The sequence below is a fragment of the Engystomops pustulosus genome, chromosome 2 (assembly GCF_040894005.1).
Source record: "Engystomops pustulosus chromosome 2, aEngPut4.maternal, whole genome shotgun sequence".
Classification (NCBI taxonomy): Eukaryota; Metazoa; Chordata; class Amphibia; order Anura; family Leptodactylidae; genus Engystomops; species Engystomops pustulosus.
The window spans coordinates 97,719,144-97,730,851 of NC_092412.1; positions in this window are offsets into that span (position 1 = coordinate 97,719,144).

Consider the following 11,708-nt stretch of genomic DNA (forward strand, 5'->3'; position numbering starts at 1 on the left):
CTAGCATGGATAGAGAATAAAGCATTATATGATATTTGTGCGAAAGAGGTCACCAGGAAAAGACACATTTTAGGTGTTTGAATTTTCAAGGAAGAGGTGAACACATTCAAACGTATCAATTATTTAAAGGAATATACAAAGAAGTTTTCCAAAGTGGGAAAAGGAAAATTGTGCCTTAATGCTATCTTATCTGAAATATAGATTATGAAGGAACTGGCTTATTTAAAGCAGCACTGAAAAGATAGAGAGAAATTTATCAGAAGTGTCTAAGAGTAGAACTGTTCTAGTTGCCTATGGAAACCAATCACAGCTCAGCTGTCATTTCCCCACAGCTGTTTATAAAATGAAAGCTGAGCTCTAATTGGTTGCCAAGGGCAACTAGAAAAGTTCTGTTTTCAGACGATTCTGTTAAATTTCCCCCAAAGTTTCCTTACCCCACCCATGAAAACTCATTTGCATATTCATTTGGCATAAGTGGTTTAGCTACTTCTGTGATTCACATCAATTGCCTCTGACCAAGCCAAACCAGTCTGATTTGTACTAATGAGATGCAATGATATCAAAACAAGATGTCTTCAGTTGGGAGTTTATTCTTTATGGCAAATAAATTACTGGCTTGACTATTATTCTATGTGATGTTTCTATGCTTCTTGAAATTCAGATATTGATGTACAGTAGAGGGATCTGCCTTTTTAAGGTAGCAAGCCAAAGTTTTTCTTTTCCAACCCTTAAAACGTATTTGCATATTAATTTCTCAGAAACCCTAGTGGAACATGCTGACCTTTAAGGTCCTATAAAAGGACATTTATTCAAAGTGTATGAGAACAAAACTTTTTTAGTTGCTTATGGCAACCAATAAGAGCTCAGATTTCAGTTTATGAATTGCTGTGAGAAAACTAAAGCTGGGCTCTGATTGTTTGCTATGAACAACTAGAACAGTTTTGCCGCTCTCAGACATATCTGATAAATCTCTCCCTATATGCCTAGAAAGGTGGTCTGTGAAAGCAAATCTCCACAAGTAGTTTAGTTTCTTCCTTGACCTTTGAAGGGAAGACAAATTATATTATAATTTGAAGAACAGTTAGGAGAGCGGCACTGCAACATCTTGGGTGTTCCGCTCAGAGTTATAACATATGCTCCTGGAGGGGACCCTGTGTCCTGTATGGGAAGGGGTGGATGCTCCTAGTCAATGTAGGTGGTGCTCAATTCAACAAAGTGATGCAGAGGTGAATGTAAAATGGAAGAAGTAGGATGGCACTCACCAAGGTTCACTGACGATCCTTAGACCATGTTGTAATAACGAGTGCCTTTATTAGGCATCAAGGGAGTACATACCAAGGGGAGGGTAGGGAGATGTTCCTCCTGCGGTGCAGACTGGAGCGACGGCTGTTTTGCGCTACATGCGCTTCTTCCGCGCTCCAGTCTGCACCGCAGGAGGAACATCTCTCCCCTTGGTATGCACTCCCTTGATGCCTAATAAAGACACTTGTTATTGCTACATGGTCTAAGGATTGTCAGTGAACCTTGGTGAGTGCCATCCTACTTCTTCCATTTTATATTATCATTTGGTTTTATGATCAGATTCGGTACACCACATGCTTTATCCAATTCACAAATAAACAAAAGAGTAAAAATTTATGTTTTATTCCATATTATTCATATATTATTATTATTATTATTATTATTATTATTCATATATCTACAGCAGTGTTGAGCTGACCAAAGCCACCATGTCAAGAACCATGGTGAACTTTGTGGGTTCAGGTCTCCAAACCCATACCCGAACTCCAGTCAGATGTTTGGGTTCCACTCAATCACTAATCTACAGCAAAGTATGCATTTATTTATGTCAAGTTGTTGGGAGGCAGCTCTGGAGAATTTAGGTTTCATATAAATTCAAATAGATTTGCATAAAGGTAATCAATTTGCATGTAAAAAACAGTAAATCAAATATTTGCTTATGAATATATACAGGGATTTGCCTTTTTCAGTGCACCCTTTTATGCAGCATAGCATGTAATTGCACAGAATGGCTTATAAAATGACATAAAGATCAACATGTATTGAAGCCATGTTTTTATAGGGAAAATGTACAAATTGGAAAACATGACCAGTTAAACTGTTCTTTCACGCTGCATTACTGGGAAGGCAAAAATATTTTCCATTTTACTGGTTTAATGAAAATCTTCCTCCATACTCACAGAAGGAAAGCATATAAAGTGATGTGTTTGAAAAGATTTGAAGGTTTAACATGCCTTTAGGAAAAGGAAAGTTATTTCAACTTTTTGTTAAGATCCACATAGTTATTGAAACTTCATAAAGCAGCTGGAACTCATTAATACTCCAACACAACTTCCAACCCAAATTTCAGGCTACTAAGTACTACTTTCAGGCAGGCTTGCTAAGAAATCTGCTTGATGTGCCTTTGTTTTTTCTTTATTGAAATATTTAGTATAATGTTCGAGTCATGGCTGAAGTTATTTTAATGCAAGCTTTGAAGAAAAAAAAGCCCAAATTAAATCTTCTGATTGTATTCTGTGCTCCTGAAAGTTTCATATTAAAAATGTAGGGAAATGTAAGTTTCGTAGTAATATTAAAGGTATTTTAAAAACCACTCTGGATTCCCCTAAGTATATGAAGATTCAGCATCATAATTTTTTATACAAATAAAAAACATGTAGCTATGCAATTTATGCAACAAAATGTACTAGTATCTGACACATAGAGCTTTACTCTCCTCTTGATGTGTTGCTTGCTGGCTGGAAGTCTCTGTGTTAGCCTGTCCTTGAAAGCAGAGAGGGCCACTTCAGAGATCATCTTTGTTCAGACAGGAGAGCAATATGTCATAACATTCAGGGTCGGGACCATGGGCAACCAAAATTGTGTATTACAGGTATACCAGGTACACACCTGGTAGAGACAGATTGAAGTTAGATCTGTGAAATGTTGTATTTTTGTTAATAACATTAAATTAGAGAATGTGTTACTTTGTTATCCTGAGTATATTTTAGAATCTTGTCTTCGTGGGAATACCCCTTTAAGGACACGTTCTGTTCTACTAGATTCATAGCAAAGATGGTGCCAATATACATAACAGGATTAAAAAGTGATCCTGGAAACTGGAAAGTTCACATGAAGGAAAACTGTCAGGCACTATCTTCCATCAGAGCAGTATCCCCACTCGACACACATTAAACCACAGACCAATACTGGAACCAGAGATAGGACCATGCGGTGGTGCTCAGTTGATAAACATAAAAGTCCATAAGCAACACATAGAAGAGAGTAACGGCACTCACCCACTTGTTAGAAAAGTGTAATGTCCTTTGTTCAGGTGAAGAAGCATAAAATCCCATGCAGGGAGAAGCAAGCCTTGGCAACGGGGCCTTTTCGCGCTCAGTGGCGCTTTCTCAAGCCGATGGCGGCGCCCACTGATGACATCACATATATGTATGATCCTGGAAACTGTTTTAGGGAAAATATTTGAGGTGTTTGTTATAGATGTTATTCAGCATAAAACACAGGTTTATGAGTGATCAGTCGTGTCAGACTAATCTGATTAGCTTTTATGATGTTGTGAATCTAGATTTTTCCATTGAAAATTTGAAATTGTCCCGCATAAAAGATTGTTAAATAAAATGCTGGGACTAGTGGAGAATCTGTATTATTGGGTTAGTAATTGGCTTGGTGATAGAAGACAGAGGTTTCCATTAATAGGTTGATGTTACCAGTGGGGTTGTATTGGGCCCATTCTAGAGGTGCCTGTGCAACTCCTAGCAGCTGTGGTAATAAGAACTATCTGCATATTTTAGGCCTGATGTACACAACAGTGTGTACAATACAGGGGAAACAGAGGAAATTTGGTGGCTTGTATTGCACAGGTGGACATGGTCAGGTGGGTACCATAGGAACTGAGCGGACTTGCTCTCTATTGTGTGACACAGCTCGCTTATGAGGTTTTACTGAATTCCACAGGAAATACATAATGTCCAGAAATGATTAGATGGTTTAATCTGCCATAGCATAAACAACTATTAAGACCCAGCAGCCCAGCAGTACCCCTGATACCAGGACCAACACCCCACAAAAGCAACAACATGCTGCAGCTTCATATCCAAACTGCAGGCTAGCATCTCAACTGCATCACTTGAATTATCACTGAACCAATTCATCTCATCCTTACTCATCTAGTGAAAAAAAAGAAATTTTAATACACTACTTGAATTTCCGTTTTTAGAGATCCCTACAGTATTTGTTCATGGTAGTATGTTAACTTGTTCCAGTGGTGCGACTGGATCTGGAGATTTTTTTTGCCAAAGAAATTCATAATAAGAGAGAGAAAAAAGAGAGAAAAAACATTTTTTCCTTCCCACTGCTTGCCAAACCTTTTGGAAAAGCCTTTTTAATTTTTAGATCTTACTTATTTTAGGATATATAGTACTTCCCTTTGAGAATAAGAGCCATTATCTTAAAATTTGAAGTGCCACATCTAACCCTAGCGGATATAAAATACAAAAACAAAATCTTTACATTTTTTAGACTTTGTTTTCTAGCTCTTTATATCTCTCTACTGCATAGTGCCAGCACCAGTAAACTGAAGTGCAGCCCCTACTCACTTGATTAGAATCTTTGCTATAATGTGGTTTCTCATCCCTAAATTAACCTTATCAGGCACAGCATCACTATTTTTTTTTTAAATGTTTCAGTTGCTAAAAAATCTTTTAAAACTCCAGAATTACCCATGCCAGTTTAGCTTTACTGGTCATGAGGGTAGGAGCTGCTTACTCCAATCTTGCTGTTAGAGCATTCAATTTACCCCATAAAGTGTGATTAAAGTGACTTCATAGCATGGTGGAGCAGCTATACACATGACTACTTCAAGTAGATTTGTATGTGTCAACATAAGATTTTAAAAAGGACCTTTCCCCAATTCACTTATATGGAGATCAGCATATAATGATGCTGGAGTGCACATTCCATCAATAGCATAAGGAACATCTACAATTCCATGAGAAAAAGTCAAATAGTTCTCCCCATTATAATGTAATAACGGTTTGATTTTTTCTTTAACAGAATCAGACCATCCCCATTCTCTACCTCAATATTGTCCCAATAATATTTGGGACTCCAGAGGCAAATCCCAAAGTATTTGTCAATGAGGACCATAGCTTTTCAAATTTGTCAATGCACCCCTTCTGTGGAGTATTCCTCACTCCATATTCACTTACCAATTAATTTTGTCTCTATTCTCCATCCTGGAAGGAGAGGCAGCATTGAGTCAGTGTTGGGCTATTAATCTCCTAAGGTAGTCATCAATAACATTTGTGCCAGTGCTGTATTACAGTGCTTGGAAGTTAAGAGGTCTTCCATATATCACAAAATACGTATGTAGGGGGACAGGGAATTGGAACTACATACTCATCAGATAAAAGGGTAGTAACCATATGTCAAAACTCCTTTAATGCAAGACCACATCATATGAATTAGGGTCCCTTGATCCCCTCCACACCTCTGACATTTAACAACGAAGCAAAGGACTGCTAAAGCAAATAAAATTATGGGATGTATCAAGAGAGGAATAGATTCTCATGATAAAGACATAGTTTTGCCCTCATACAAATCGCTGGTCAGACCACACATGGAATATTGTGTACAGTTTTGGGCACCAGTGTATAAAAAGGATAAAGTAGAGCTGGAACGGGTGCAGAAGAGAGCAACCAAGATTATTAGAGGAATGGGGGGATTAGGATACACTGACAGATTACAAAATTTGGGATTATTCAGTTTAGAAAAAAGACGACTGAGGGGAGACCTCATTACAATGTACAAATACCTGAATGGACAGTACAAGGATCTCTCCAAAGATCTTTTTATACCTAGGCCTGTGACCAGGACAAGGGGGCATCCTCTACGCCTAGAGGAGAGGCGATTTTACCATCACCATAGACAAAGGTTCTTTACTGTAAGAGCAGTGAGACTATGGAACTCTCTGCCGCAGGAGGTTGTTATGGCCGACTCTATGTACATGTTCAAGAGAGGCCTGGATGCCTTTCTGGAGAGAAAAAATATCACAGGTTATGGGGATAAAACATTTATTTAATTCTTAAAGCTTGGACTTGTTGGACTTGTGTCTTTTTCTAGCCTTATATACTATGATACTATGAAAGGGCTTTGGTAAACGGTTTCACAAGTGGTGGTGTATAAATGACCCAATGCAAAAAGTATATGTGTGAGTTCCAACATCTATTGTCTTCAATGGGACCTATATCTGCTTTCTACTTCTCTTTTAGGGTACCTCATGCTTCCCCAATATAAGATCTACAAGGGATACATGTTACATGAAAATTACACCTGACAAATCTGAAGTGTGTTGAAAGAAACAATGAAATTAAAAGATAGCACTCCACATCTTCAGGAAAGTCCAGTTTTCTGAAGGTGTCCTAAAATCCCCAAGAAAACCTGAGGACAATAGAAACAATGTTACCTGTTTATGCAGAAAAGAGTTTACCATCCATAAACAATGGATGCTACAGTCTAGTGCCTCCTTTCTGTTTCCACCTCCCCATGTGGAAGCCACCCCCCCCCCCCCAAGATAGGAGCATATTATGAAACCCTCCTAATTGGCTGCAGGTCCCACATCATCCAACAGACCTTACGGATGAGTATTATAGTAGATTTGAAAGTTCTCAGTTGTTTAAAGCAGTATGCTCCCAGGACCTCATACAGATTCCTACCTCCCAATTGTCCCCGCAAAAGTCTTCTGATGGTCATCCTCATAACCATCCTATCCTCTCAACTGCTGAGACTGAGCAGCAAGAAAATGGGGCAGATTTATCAAGTGTCTGAAAGTCAGAATATTTCTAGTTGCCCATGGAAACCAATCACAGCTCAGCTTTCATTTTACCAGTGCTCATGAATATTTTAAAGGGGATTGGTTGCCATGGGCAGCTAGAAATATTCTGACTTTCAGACACTTGATAAATCTGCCTCAATATGTCCATGGGTTAGAAAGTGCCAAAATGCCCCAACACCCCCCCCCCCCCCCACTGATCTGTAAGAATATTCTATTTTCCAAACTTCAACTGGGAAAAATAACACCCTGCAAGAGTTTTTGTTTTCTCTTCTTTATTTGTTTTAGTTGATATTTATTTCTGATTATTCATTTGAATCTATAATTCTAAATGAACAAGCAACTTGTAGAGCTAGCCGGCATATATGTACAGCTACTTTATAAGAACATATAGCATCAAATATGTAACTTTGTGATGTAGGATGTATACAAGCAACTGTTCAAATATTTTGTACTTTCTAAGTGTACTGGATTTCATGCTTTAATTTGTTAAAATCAATTAAAAACTATTGAAACAGAAAATGCCAAACCCCTCTCTGTCATAGTCCATTGCAAAGTCTCTAACCTAATATGCTCGCTACTTAATGAGATCACTGAATATTCTATTTATTTGAAATAAAATACTGCTGAGGAATCCAAATTGATGGATTGTGCAAAAGGTACAATAGTTGGGACATCCATTTCATTTTTATCAAATTTACTCAACCCACTACCAACAAAGGCAATTTCTTCCAAATACACAGTTTGAATGTTTAAATGTATTCATTAAAGGAGTGAGATTGAGAGTCTTCTAATCACTCTTCCTGTAGGAGACCTGAATTTTTTAAGGTATTGATCATTGGTCTCAGTATATACAGAGTGATCAACTAGGGCATCCATGGATTTGGACCAGTTCATAACCAATCCTGAATATCAAATCCTTTTTCCTAATCGTTCAATAACCGCCATGGCAGTCAGTAGTACTTCCTGAGGATTCAAATACTATAAAGAGGAAAGGAGTGTGCCATAAGACAACAATCAATGAAATACAATAAATCTTTATTTCAACAAATACTCTGACAAGGACATGGAAGACAAGTTAAAAAAAATTAAAAATACATATAATAATCAAGTATTTGGCATCACCACGTACCAAACAAACACCTCCTCCAACAGTAGTAAGGTTGAGCTGCCCCTGGTGGTAAGTAGTTAAAGTGCAAAAAGTGCCTGCACTATCTAGTACCCCAATGTATAGCAAATTAATAAAGAGTATCCCGCCAAAGCAGTAAAGGCATATCACCAAAGTAAAAAGAGATATGTGTATGCATTACAGATCAGATGCATAGAAAAAGGGTACACAGGTCGGCATCTATACGATAAATCATCAGGGCGGTTCAGCGGTTATGGAGGATGTGGAGGACTTTTTTGTAACTGATAAACTCAATGCACCATTCTTACCCTCAATTTGTTCAAATCTACAATAGAAATTCTTGACAATGCATGTACTATGTGTACTATAAATTACAGTGAGACAGAGCCAGCTTACTAGATTAAGAAATACATTGTCATATTGTATTAGAAATCCCTAGTGTTATGTCCACACTCATTATTCTTCAAGCATCTAACACACTATAGTGTTATTGATAAAAAGAATTATACTATAGAATCCATTTAAATCATTAGTTATTGCATTGTATAAAAGCAGTAACTAAAGAGAATGCCTAGCTTGACTGTATGGTTTCCTTGCTAAATATCTCAGTACTCAATTCAGCTGTCAGATTGTGGAAAAGTTGTCAATTACCCAACAGAAATCTCCTGAACATTGGCTGCACACATATTATTTCGAAGAATCATTCAAACATACTGACAGCATCTAAACTACGGCTATAAAGTATAAGTACAGATGCTGATGCAAAAGCTGTCAGTAGCTTTGTTGTTTGTAAATACAATTTATATTTTATAAATTCAGCATTCAGTAATTAAAGGAAAGGAATGAAAAATAAACTACTTAAAGGGCTGTTCAGTATCTTAAAAACATTTCAAAACCATTGAAAAGCACCAAATGCATTTGAAAATATAGAAAAGTATAGTTGCCTTATTTTCCCTCCACCAATCCAGTGCTAAACCTCCAGGGTGTCTTAGTAAAAGTTCTCTAACAATTAGATAGGGCAGAAAGTGGGGTGGAGGGAGAATTGGTTCATCACAGTCGATCAACTGTTTGCAAATCAGAGCAAAGCCCAAAGTAGACAGACAGGAGTTGTGATAATCAAGTGAGGGTGCTATGAGTGGAGTAAACCAGTGTTCAGACTAGTAAGAACAGAATGTAATAAAATGACACTTATTAGTGCAGCGATTGCACTGCTGTAGGCCAAGTGGCACATGACCACTACTGCCAATTATTGACTGACTGGTAATATTCTGTAGTACTGAAATCATTGCATTCATCGTTGAGGTATAATGTTAGTGAATGTGACCACACTTGTGCTGGTTGGGTGCAGTGGTCATGTGACAATCCATAGCTGCATCTCTGGAACGGTGAAGGGAAATAAGAGAGAGTTCACATATGGGCCACATCAGTGCGGTTGAGAACTACCAAAGGGGAAGTCCTATAGATACTATCAAAGATTTTATCAGGTGACGTGCTGTACAGTACCTCAGCTTTGCATTAGCTGGATTATAAAAAAAAAACAAAAACACATGCATTGTTTTTTGATGTGGCATCATAAGCTCGGCTGGCCAAACACAACTGATATATGTGAATGCATCCTAAGGTAAGTACATTTTTGTTATATTGTTCAAATGCAATTAGCATCCCTGAATGTTTTGTTTAGAAAATTGGACAACTTTGTTAAGTAGAACATTATTTCTCTTTTCAGTCCATGGCCGTATGTAGAGACGACTGATATACATAAGGTCGTGTGCTAGCTTTTTAAACACCGATCATGGGGGTGAGCCCAACCCCAGCCTGAACCCGGACTTGTAACTGAAGCCTGGGTTCAGACCCCTGAACATTGCGGGTTCGGGTCCGCTCATCACTAATTACAATAAATCAAAACATGGAGCTGTAGATAAAACAGAGATAGCAGCCACATCATACAAAGATAAAATAAATGATAATATGAATATTCAATAGTAAGCTCTATAGCATGAAGTTATACTGCTATACTGCTATAACATGCAATGTGTGGTTTTGCTATTTATTTTTACTGTGGTATAGAGTACCTCATAACTTGTTATTCCAAATTTTAATCTGCAAAACTTAGGATGGACAAGTCTTGCTTGTCAAATATTGTATAGTGATGAAAACATTGATGTTTGTATATTTATGTGACAGACATCCTGTGGGATAGACCTATAGGGATAGAGATAGCTAGAATTAGAAATTTAATTGTTTAACCTTTTTTTTCAAATCCATGCATGACTTGCAAAAGTTAAAATATGTATTAAAGATATTGTAATTGTAACTTAATAATAATATAATCACTATTGATAAAAATATGTATCAGACACTAAATTATTACACAAATAGTAAAAAAAATTATATGTTCAGTTTAATTGAAGTGAATAAGTAAGCTAAAGATGAGCTGGATATATACATGAAAAAGACAATGCTCTATTTTTTGTAACTGATATCAATAATGGCCATTTTATGTTCACTAATGACCAACATAGTAAAAGGCCTTTAGCTTTGCCCCAAGCCATCAACACCTCAAGTAGGTCATTAACTACTGGCAAAACCCCTGCACCATATGCCATTATTTCTTAAACAATGTCAAGTTTTGTGCTCTACCTTATAATGCTTTCAATATTAATGAATACACATTTGCACCAAGTTCCATAAATTAGGAGATGGTTACAATTTAATCACTGGATAATACTAATAGTTTGCAAAGCCAATAGTTTTTAATAAATGTAAACTTTGATTTTTCTGCAGAGAGACAATGATTTTCTGATATTTGACACCTGATTATATAATAATGTAGCATTGTGATACTTTTAGAAGGCATGTCACCTGAGTTGGATATGGGTTGCATGTAGTTAATCTGGTTTCCTGAATTTATTTTTGCTGACAGTAGCATACAGAAAAAGTTTCAAGTTAGCTATATACTCTCTAGTTGTTTTTAGTCTTTATTGTGGAAAACAAAACAGTGAATTATGATGGCAAGTAATTTACAAGACTTTGTGAAAGCATACATTTATATAAACAAAATTAACATTGTAGGGGAGATGAAAAATTCTCATATTTATGAGCAGTTGTGAATTTGATTATTTTTTATTTCCTTATTTACACTACAATACAGTACACTGCAGTCACTAACATTGTCTCTGCCTGCATGCATTTGCATCTATCAACATGTGTGTGTTTGCTTGACTGCATGCATGTATGTCTGTCTGCATGTTTCTGCCTGCTTGTGTGTTTGCCTGCACACATGTATGTATGTTTGCCTGCATTCATGTGTGTCTACTTACATGCATGCCTGTCTGTATGTATCTGCTTTAATAAATATAGAAACATTTTCATTAAAGAGTTTAATCAAAAATATTTCATCACATTTCTTGACAATAATGTGATCAAAAATGTATATGACCAATATGACTGAAAAGAAAAACTCTTGTTACATTATGCCTCTTAAAAGATGGAAATGCAAATAAATAGATATACCATTATTTCCATGGTATGGTGAACAGCCAGGAATAAAATGATAAAAATCCTAAAAAAAATAATCTATGATTTTCTTTTTCTTGACCCAGAAAGTGAATAAAATTTCATCACTATGATATAGATACCCCAAAATGAAGTATCTTTTAAGCGCATCTCAACCCGCAAAAAAAACCTCATAAGTTCACAATACCAAAAAATTTTAACATTTTATAGCCT